This window comes from Corvus brachyrhynchos, unplaced genomic scaffold (assembly GCF_000691975.1).
Source record: "Corvus brachyrhynchos isolate BGI_N302 unplaced genomic scaffold, ASM69197v1 scaffold293, whole genome shotgun sequence".
Classification (NCBI taxonomy): domain Eukaryota; kingdom Metazoa; phylum Chordata; class Aves; order Passeriformes; family Corvidae; genus Corvus; species Corvus brachyrhynchos.
The window spans coordinates 3,143,366-3,154,482 of record NW_008237410.1 but is presented as its reverse complement, the minus strand read 5'-3'; the positions used below and the strand labels follow the sequence as shown (position 1 = coordinate 3,154,482).

The 11,117-nt window shown below is 42.4% G+C and overlaps 1 long non-coding RNA gene across 1 annotated transcript; it reads left to right on the top strand.

Annotated features, from left to right (window-relative positions):
- The first annotated feature begins 6 nt into the window (after positions 1-6).
- LOC108445916 lies at positions 7-9,619 on the top strand. The gene is made up of 3 exons (XR_001860946.1): positions 7-215; positions 3,838-3,931; positions 4,113-9,619. It is a non-coding gene; the product is annotated as an uncharacterized LOC108445916 (long non-coding RNA).
- Positions 9,620-11,117: the final 1,498 nt, after the last annotated feature.

Sequence of the window (11,117 nt, the reverse complement as noted above, 5' to 3'; positions counted from 1 at the left end):
CCCGGGCCCGTGCCAGGTCGCGGGACCCTGGGCTAGGGCCGTGGTACGGAAAGGAAGCGCTTGATTTGTTCTGGGGCTGTGAGCGCTTCTGTTCGCTGGTGTCTGCGGGGCTACTCGCTCCTGCCGTAATGTCCTGGTAAAGGACTTCTGTGGACAAGTCTGCACTAGGAAAAAGCCATACGTTTAGCTCGAGGAAGATCCTGTTAAGCAGGGAGGTGAGAAAGGAAACGGTTAGGGGTTTTACGTAATTTATCACATTAAGAAAAAAAGAATTATTTAACCTGTTCATTTCTGTGCAAAATACAGTGTGCTGCGTGTGCCAGTTTTTCTCATGAAGCTCAGAAACACCAGAAAGGCTCACGATTTTTAAAGTTGCGGTGCTTACTCCTCAAAAGGTGAAATATTTTTATTACAGTAAAAAGCCAGGCTTCGTGTTTGGGGTCAAATCAGCACCTCAAAGTGTGAACTACAAATTGTGTAGTGAGATACTTTTCTGTTCAGTGCAGGCGCCAATGCTATTTTGTGGAACATTCAGTTGATACGGGCAAAATATAACCTATAAAAGTTAATATTTTAATGGGGCATAAAATTACTTGAACTGAGCAAAAAGTGGTAATGGAACAGTGCGTTTGTCCTTAACAGTTAAGGTCATTGCTGTTACTAGTTTTACATTTTTATGAACAGAATGTCTACAAGAATACATCCCTGGAGGTATTTAAAAAACAGTAAATATGTTTCTGAGAGACATGATTTCGTGATGGACTTGGCACTGCTGGGTTAACAGTTGGACATCATAAACATCTGTCCCAACCTAGATGATTCTGAGATTCTATGAAGTACAGTCTCAAATGTAAAGAAAGGACACGACTTTAAAACAGAATCATAACATGATATATCAAACTCTCTTGCTGTATAAAACCACTATTTTTTTTGATCCCCTTTAAAATTATGTTGAAATGTAAATAATTTTCAGATTCATATGTCCATGCCTGAAAATGTAATTTTCATTTACTTCCACATGCTATTTCCATCTTGTTAGAATAAAAGACATCACAGACCAGCTAGGAAAAGAGGAGAGGGACAATTGGCTTTTAGCTAGGAAAATAGCGTAGCGCTGGAAAGTACTAGGGTGGCCTTGTAAGTATTCTGCAAATCCAGAGTAGGGACAAATCCATGTTGGATTTGGTTTGACTAACATATATGTGCTTTGTATCAGTTTGTCTATGGCATGTATGTGTCCACACCCTGTATCTATGTATGCATTATTTGTGTACGATGGGGGAAAAAAAACCAGAGGGCAGAGCAAGTAGAGGAGAAAAGGGAAATTGGAGAAATCTGATGGCTGTTGCCTTGACAGGAAATGTCCAGGGAAGAAAATGAAAGAGAGGAAGACCAAATAACACTTAGCAGACCTAAACCAGAAAGCAGAAAGAGACAGAGAAGGAATGTGGAAATGTAGTGTTATTATTGTGGAAATTTGGGACACAGGCAAAGGGAATGGCCTTTCCAACCAAGTGGGGGAGTAATTGTGCAAGGATAGATAGTCACAATGACTAGAGGCCAGCAATTCTACTGAATATGAAGGAACAATACAAGCAGAAACATACAATTTGTGGAGAACACCTGGTCAACAGAGACATATAGTATGTGGGGAGTGGGTCTCATTGTTGGATTTCTGGTAGATACAGGAGCCACATTATCCCACTTAAACTTTGCCCCAAGAGGGTTAGTAACCACAAAGTATTCATACATTGAGGCACTGGGCAGGATATGAAAAATGTGAGTAAACCTGTATTAGCAATGATAGGAAATAAGAGTATACAGGGAAGATTTATTTGTATTAGTAGAAGACTACCCAGTGTGCTTGTTAGGGAGAGACCTTCTACAGGCCTTAGATGCAGAACTGCATTTGTCACCAGAAGGAATGGATTTAATAATGGCACTGAGGGTGATTACTGAGAGCTTCAAAAGTGAACAGAAGATACTAGAAATATTGAAAGCTGTATTATCAGAGTTCTGGGGTAAGACCACTACAGGTGGGGGACTGTTGGTTTCTGCACAGCCTGTATGCATTAAAACCATGGCAGACGTGCTACCCTCTGTGAGACAGTACCCTATTCCCCTGGAAGCTGGGAAAAAGTATCCAAAACCAGATAGACTAATACTTAGACAAAGGAATTTTAAAGTATGTGTGTCTGCCTATATTGCCTGTAAACCAGAATAGGTTAGATGAAGACCCTGAGTACTTGTGCAGGATCTGTGGACAATTAACCAACATGCATTGACCCCTCACCCAGTGGTGCCAGGCCCCTTGACTATACTTTTGCAAATACCACTTAAAGATGGATATTTTATTGTAAATAATTTAACAGCTGGATTTTTCAGCATCCCAATAGATGAAGGAAGTCAACCTTTGTTTGCCTTCAAACTGTACTGTTGACACAGTATGTTTTAGAGATGTAAAAAGAACATATAAGAGCAGAAAAGAGTATGCTCAATGGTATCAGCACATGCCATCTGAAATACAGGTATACAATATATAGCCTGGAGATGAAGTTTTAATTAAGGTATTCTCTAGAAAATCCAAGTTAGCACCTATTAATTTCCCATTTTTTTATTTTCTCTTTTTACCTTTTCTTTTCTTCTTTGCTTCTGTTTCGTGAGTTCTTTTACCCAGAGTTTGAATTAAAATGCAGGAGACTGAGAGTTATTTTTTGACTTAGGTTTTATTATATCTTATCTATAGCACAGCTGCACAGAGTGTGCCTCCAAGTTAACAAGGTAGAAAATGTCCATGAGTTCTAACTTCCAAGGCTTTTTAAGGTCTAAATTACCCAACCAAGTAACTTGTTTTTATTTATAATCCAATAACTAACCATTTATGAGCTGCACTGCCAGTTTTTTGGACCAATAACAGAACCCCTAGATTTGTGAGGAAGAAGGAGAAAGGAAGAAGAACTAACCCACACCCAAAATCCTCCATATTGTTACATATATCCCATAAACCTAATTTTTCTACACTTCTACATATTCCACTGTCCTGGGTTGCAGTGTATTCTATTACCATCCTCATGAGGTGTTGAAATCAGGTGGGGCAGTGTTTCCTTGCCTCCTCCCCCCAGACTATCTTGCTGTTAATGGCCCATCATTGTCCTGCTGCATGACTCAGAGATAACTCCCTCTGGACTATCTCCTGTTAATGAGCCTAATCAACACTTGGCCTCATGACTCATTACCCCATTGTGAGATGCTCCACCCAGAGGGAGGAACCAAGCATCCCATCATGGATATAGTCTGAGATTCTGAGCACCAGTGAGGACCTTTTCCACTGGATTTCCAAAGGACAGGAGCTACACAGCCACCACTGGACTTCAGAGCAAGAGCACACCCTTTTTCTACAGTATCACTGCTTCAGAGGACTGCAGCTGCCATTCTACCAGACTGCTACCACCACCCTGATTAACAGGGTGTCTGGCTGTATCCTGACTCTGTCAGTTTAACCCAGTGTTTTCTGCCTTTATTTTTGGGCTTTTTTTTTCTTCCTTTTTTTTTTCCCTATTAAATTGTTATTCTGACTTGGTGTCTCCCACTAGTTTGCTTTCAAACTAGTACATCCACCCAGTGATATAACTTTTAATTACACAGCAACAACCTCAGTGTTATCACACAATTTAGGAAGCCTTTCCCAAGGCTTCAGGTCAAATGCAGTGTGCTTCTGAGGATCACTGCCTGTCAGCACTGAAAGGCTGAAAACCTCAGAATTCAGGGCTCCAATAAGCACCAAAATGAGTTTCCTACTGTGTCCTTATTTTGCTGTTTAAAGTTTTGTTGTTTAAGTTTTAGGTAAGGAGGACTGGATACACTATTCTTACATCAAATGAAGAGTGGGCGATCAATCAGTTGAAAAGTAAAAGACTTCTGAGAATCCTAGGTGATTTTGTATTTGTACTCATTTGAGTATTTGTGCACGGGAATCTATGAACTTGTACTCTGCCCTGTGGCAATCTTGTTAGCTTTTCATTTTGTTATGTTTGTTTCTTGTAATAATGTTGTATGTAAAGGCAGTGGTTAAATGCCTCGACAGTTTAGTCTCTTTTCTTTCTGTACATTAGCAGGAGGACTGTTGAGGAGTACACCCAGTTCAGATTGCTTGGTGTGTGACATGCTCACTGTGCCCTGGATGGCTGGAACCACAAGCAACGAGCCGTGAAGGAGCACTGACCTTTTCCCTGACAGAGGGCATGTGGACCTGCAACACCAGGCAGGCAGGGATGGTCAGTCACCCAGAGACTCTGCAGGACCCAGTGAACAATGAGAAGACCCCCAGACCCAAACCCACCATTGGAACAAGAGGTGCTTGAAGCATGGGTGCACAGACTGTGAGGGTATAAACCCCCAGGGATCTCTTTGTTGGGAGTCCCTCCCCAGAGGCACCCAGTTCTGTAAGTCGCTGCACCATCCTTAAATTACTTAAAGGACGTCTGGGACTCTGCTGTGGGAAACCTCGGGTCAAGCTGATGAGGGAAACTTAGGTCTGAGTCTGGGGTGTGCAGGGAGTCAAACAGGGCACCTGTGAGGTCGCTGGAGTTACTTGCTGCAAAGGGGCTTCTGTCCCAGCAGTCAAAACCAGGAGTGGTGCAAGTGGGACTCCCAGATTGCCATCAGAATGGTCAGATGGGAGAGTTTCCTTAACATACAACCTTCTACATTTCTGGGATTTTTTTCAGAGCATTAGAAATTACAGCAAAGTAAAAAAAATCCTCTTTTTACCATACGAGACACTGGAATTAGATGTTCAGGCATATGACACACTCTGTCCTTCAAGCAGGCTGAGCTCTCCAGTGTTTTAGGGGACTACAGCCTTAAATCTTTCAGGAAAAAAAGTAGCAGATGTTCCTTTCCTCCAGCAGAACTATCCCCAGTCAAAGGGATCCAGTGAAGTCCCTGGACTGTTTTTAGTCCAGGCTTCTGCTATATCTTTAGCAGGAATCCAAAAGAATATAGAATAAATACCAACAACCAAATAAGTACCTCAAGTCACCAAATGGGAAGTGCTGAATTGATGAAGGTAGCTTGATTAAAGCTAGCCTCATTTGAACAACACTTGGTATAGCTGAACTCAAATTTACGCAGGAGTGGAGATTTTAGTGCACACCAAGTATGAGGGAGTACATGTTTGAGAACAGCAGTGCCATGAATGCTGGGCAGGTCATGCTGCCCAGCCAGCTAACGATGAGTTTCCTCTGCTGCCATGAAACCTGGAATAAATGAAAGCTATTAAGAAGAGCACTTCCATTGTTAGCAGCAGGCCACAGGCTCAATGCCCCAGTTCTGGGCTGTGGCGCTTGTTATCAGCCTGTGGTGAGAGCCTGTCCTGGGAACTGGAGCTTTGTGCCAAGACGGCTGTTATGAACTGGAGTTTAATGTGGGACAACAACAAAGGCCTTGAAAATACTGAAAACAGACAACCCGACATTATAAAGTAACTGATATCAAATTACTGCTTGAAAAAAACACATCACAAGTTATGAAGATGACTGCTTTGAGCCTATCAAAGGGAAGCAATAGCTGAGCTAGAGGATCAACCAAGCAGCAAGAGGAGGCATTTGCTGAGACTTGAGAAAATTACACTCTCTGGTATCACCAAGTGTGAGTATGGCCTAGGGAGTGGAGACCAAAGGCTACTGGCTGATCAGAAATCCTCTTATAAAAGGAAAAAAATTCTGAATTTGGGGAAACTGCCATCATAGGGACCTGCAGTCAAGATGTCTCTGTGGGACTGCCAGGGCAGCATGTGTGCCACCTTCCCTCCCTGCCTGTTCCTGCCCCTGCTCCAGGGCCCCTGTTCCCTGCCTGCTCCCTGCCTGCTTGCACCAGGATCCCTGGTTGCTCAGGGGCCTCTTGACTGCCAGCTCATCAGCATTTCCCCCCACACACAAATTCTGGTTTTCCTCTTTGATAGTCTTACAGAACCTAGCTTGAGCCTTCCTGCATGTAAGCTCAGGTTGTCTAGTTCCTGAGTAGAAAGGGTGGCTTAACAGATAAGGTCATATTGAAACAGAATAGTTAGAAATTGAAAGGAAAAAACCAGAGAACTGAAATATGAGGTAACCAACTGTGAAGCACTTTCTCTAGGATCTGATAGGTTTGCTGTCACAAAAGTCTTTAAATCAAGACTGAAATACTTCCTATGGATATGTGTTAGCTCAGACCTAAGTTATAGGCTTCATGCAAGCAGCATTTACTGACTTTCAGAATTCAAAGCAGTCTGACTGGATTACCATAATGGCCCTTTCTGGTATTAAAATTTATTACTTCATTAATCTGTTCTGTAGGAACTCAAGCCTCCCATTGAAATCAGTGATAGCTGTAAGATGCTCTGTACTAAGCACTGTCTGTCTTGCACACTGACAAAATTGAAACTTTCAGAATTAAGGGGTACTTCTGCAATGCTACTGAATATTGTCAAGTTAGTCACTGAAGTCAGTAACTTCACACCTGTGATATCAGCTGACTTGGACAGTGAATTAACCAGCTGCTGTGTCCGCTTTCTTTCGTGTTTCTCTTCTGGGGAGGAAAGCATGCATGGCTATTTAAAGTACTGCACTTTGACATCCTTTCTAGTAACGTTCTCCCAGTGGTGTCACAGTATTTAGTAACATCTGAACATCAGGAAGATAGTTTGTTCATTGATAAGTAAGCTGAGGTAGGACCCCTGGTACTTCTGTCACTCTCCTGTCGCAGTGTCCACTGCCCAGGCTATCTCCAGCAGTGTGCGGCAGGAGTGGGGAGCAGCTGGAGGCACGGAGCTTTAAAGCCGCTCCTCTGAAGCCTCTGCCCTACCTAGGGGAGCACAGGCTCCAGGCACTGTAGCAGTAAGCAGCCCTCGAGAAAGGGAGAGATAAAAAGTAGCGAGGAGGCTTGCCACCAGCGGTAATCCAACTTTATTGGAGGGTATCCACAGAGGACAAGCCCAGAGCAGTTTTGGGCAACACCTTATAAGGGGAGGCATTACAATGAGGATGGCTTAACAGGGGACCAATAGGGATCTTTAGGGGAGGGATATGGACATGGATAGAGATTCACATAGGCCAATAGCCTTGAGGGGTGGAGGGAAAGGGATCACATGCCCCAATGGGGCGTGGAGGTCTAGGGGATTTCCAGAGGGGAGGTGTCAGAAGGGGCAGGATCTCAGGGGATTGACAAGGCCCATATAAGGATAAACAGGGAGGGCTTAGGTGATAGACACTGAACTTTTGGGAATAATGGGAGGGGTTTAGGTGATTGATGGGGAACCGACTAGAACAAGGGGCAGAGAACAACCATATACAGAACACCGGGGGAGCGGCTTGGATCTGGGACAAACCAACTGGGAATGGAAGTAGGGAAGGTAGGGATGAACCATTGGGGTATAAAGAGCATACAAAGAACATATAAAAACACAATAAGAACATCCCATCACCACACTCTCCAAAAGTCTTGATTTTATTTCTTCAATTGCAAAGCCAATAAGCTATTTGGCAGTCAGTTTTCATGACAGCAGTAAAGACTATCAAAATCTTACTCAGCTAGATGTTATAGAACATTGGTCAAGCAAAGAAGCTATCTTACTGCTTTTATGACAGTGTGTATCTCATTCCCCTCTATTATCTACAACATGTTTCCTGAAGAGCATTAAAGTGCATTATAGGCTGGTTATAGCTATACATGAAACTCTGTTGAAATGGCTCTGTTGTTTCACTAAGGTTTTGTTGAGAGTTTTCTGATTTATGTGCTATATAATCAGTGAATCTGGGCCACTTGAGCCCAGACACTGAAGCAAAAGTAGTTAAACTCTCCTTTTCTTTAGGCCCTAAAATTGGCTGGCAGTAAGATTTGTAATTATTCTACATGAATGAAGGAGTATACATGGCCTTTCAGTGAAGCCTCCACAGAACATAAAGCTCAATATGGCAAGTGCTGTTAGGCTCCTAAAACCTCCTAGCATGGTATATGCACTACATACTGTTTGAAAGTTCACTTATATCAGTAAATGAACTAGCTGAGATTTTCCTATTGTTTGTTTATGTTTGCCGGAAACAGTGCTATCAGATTTTCACAGCAGAACATCTGCAGCTGAGATCCCTCATCTGTGAAAGTTTTCCAGTAATTTTTCAAGACAAATCTGACAAGAGTCAGGACCCGATGCATATAAAGTAACTTAGCAAAATCTGCGATGAGTAATTTATCAGTTAAAATAGTGGGGCTTATTTCTGGGTTTGATATTTTTGAGCTTACAAAGACTTATATTTATCTTTTCTATTTGTAAAATCAGAAGGTATAAAAAAATCTTAGGTTTCTGTTAATGCAAATAGATTCAGGGTCACTCACTCACAGCTGGCTTACTAATGCTGGGATACAGAGAAACTGTGGCTGTTAGCTGGACATGTCCTTGGTTTCTGTGAAGATTGCTATTGAGAAATGTGTCTGTTAGTGCTAGCACATTTTCGCCAACCTCAGCAGATGTATTGTGAGCTTTGCAGTGTTTTGCTTTCTTAAGTTTTTAGCAAGCTAGAATGGTGAGATTTCATAAAAACCCACAAGTCTGAATTTTAAGCAGTTTTCTTGGCTATATGACTTATACGTGATCTTTGTTTGACAGGAGGTGACTTGAATGCATTCTAGATGCTCAGAAACAATAAGCAGAAAGAAAAAGCCCAGCTGCAGCTCTTCACACTGCTTTTCAGAAGGAAAAAATATTTAAAATTGGACATTTGGGATTTTCAGTATGTAAGTACAATTCCTTAATGCATTCAGCAGACACTGTCAGTCAGGTTTCACAGGGTTAGCACTGGATGTCATCACATTTTGCTGGTGTAGTCCTGGAAAGAATTTTGGCCAATAATCCAGGCTCTGCTAAACCCCTTGAAGCTGCTGTCATTTTCACTATGCTCTTTTTTTTTCCACTATGCTCTTTATTTACTTTCTACACTGTGGAGTTGCCAACTATAGCTCATCTTATTGTTGTAAAACAAGGAAAGAGAGTGTCACATGTTATGCAGACATTTTTTTTTGCCAGGTAATCTTCCCACATCTCATGATAATGAAAAAAAGACAAAAGGAACCCTAGGTACTCCTTAAACTGCTAAAATGTGTAATGGGACATTACAGTTACTACAATTTCTGAGACTCTTAAAGTAGCATTCAATAGTAAGCATTCCAGCTAAAATTGCATTTTACTTGTACATAAAGACAATTATATGACTAAGTATTTGCACTGTGATTTGTGCACTATGAATTCTTATATCAATAAAATAGTTATATCTTTGTATAACTTTGCAGCATACAGAATTCTCTCCATCATTTCTAGCATACATAATTCTTTCCATCACTGTCAGAACTCAACCAAAACTATTTGTCTGTGTCAGACAAACTGCTGGCCAGGGATGAAGTACCAATCTAGGTCCATCCTCTGATCCCAACCCTGGGCTGTCAGTACTCTCCATAGGGCTGGGTACTGGAGCACACCTCTGGTGCTCTCATCTGCTGGGTTCCCGGGGTGGGGGGTGGAGGGGAAGAAAGGAATCTGCCTGAGTGCCCTAAGGACAAAGAAAAGACAGCCAGAAGATTCAGAACAGCAGTCTCGTACTCCTGGCACAGGGAAAGGAAAGGGAAGACTCTGAAAGGAGAGAGCTCTGAAAGGAACTATAGAAGTGATGGTTGGAGAGAGATATCATGGCTTTGACAAGAGGAAGGAATGTCTGGACCCAATAGAGAGAATGGAAGAGGTAATTGGAGAAGGCGTGTTTGACAAAGGGACAGGAATTTGAGGGTGGTAAAACACTGAAACAAGTTGCAAGAGAGGTGGTAGATGGCCCATCCCTGGAAACATTCAAGGTCAGGTTGGACAAGGCTCTGAGCAACCCGATCTAGTGGACCGTGTCCCTTCTTATTGCAGGGGGTTGGACTATATGACTTCTAAACATCCTTTCCAATCTGAAATATTCTGTGATCCTATGAATTCTGAAATAGGGGGATGAAAAATGGGATTAGGAGTAGTCAGAGAAGGAGGCAAAGGATCATTGATCCCTATCATAGATAGGGAGTTAGGAGGTATCTTTTGCAAGAAGTAATGCTGAAAGAGAAAATTGGGATAAGCTGAGCAACAAACTAGAGAGGAGGACAAAGCAAGAGGTAAAGCAGGGTAAGGACTTGGAGTTGTAAATATGAGTACTGGAGCAATGAAATGGTTAAAAGTGATTAACAAAACAGATGGACAAACTCCAGAATTCTGCAGTGTAATCCCAAAGTGAGTGGGCACCACAAATATTCTGATTGACATGCAGAGATATTGCTGCATACACTCCAAAGAAAACTGTCACACTAACTCCAGCATTTACAAACAAAGAGCTGATTAAGTAGTTGAGTTTGACAACAGACTTTCCTCACATGGAGTGATTTACAATTGAATTGTGGAGAGGGATGAGATGGAGTAAGACAACAATCGATTTGAAATGAGAAAATTGAATTATTTGAAAAGGTGCAGAACATGTAAAGGATACAACCCTTGGTAAATGGAGAAAGAATGAGCAGTATATTATAACTACAGGGCTGTAGGTACAAAAGCACTACTTCTAATGTTTCAAACCAGTGGTGGTACTTAACATCAGCCATCATTCTATCCTTCTCTCAAACTGCTTCATGAATTTTTATCTCCAGATTGATAGAACATATTAGTAAGCAACCAGACAGGGCTTTCTATACCTTTGCAGTGTATCATTTAGGAGAAAAGAGATAATCCAAGTTTCTCCAAATCCTGTTGGGGTCCCTCCCCTGCCATGGAGCCCTGGGAGAGGGGCCCTGGGGAGGAGACACGGGGTCTCCCTGCCCCTGGTCAGCCTTGTTCCCCATTGGTTGGTTTGGGTTCCCTGATAATGCCAAGGACCCTCAGGTCCCGTGACTGCGGAGTTCCTGAGCTGAGCCCCGGCCATGCGGCTGGAGAAATAAACATCTCTGAAACATCTACCACGAATCTGTCCATGTATATTTCGCTTTCCATGGGACTCCTGGTTTGCAATACACCTGTTGCAGTAATCCCCGCAGCGACAAACTGGTGGAGGAATGCGGGCAAGATACCG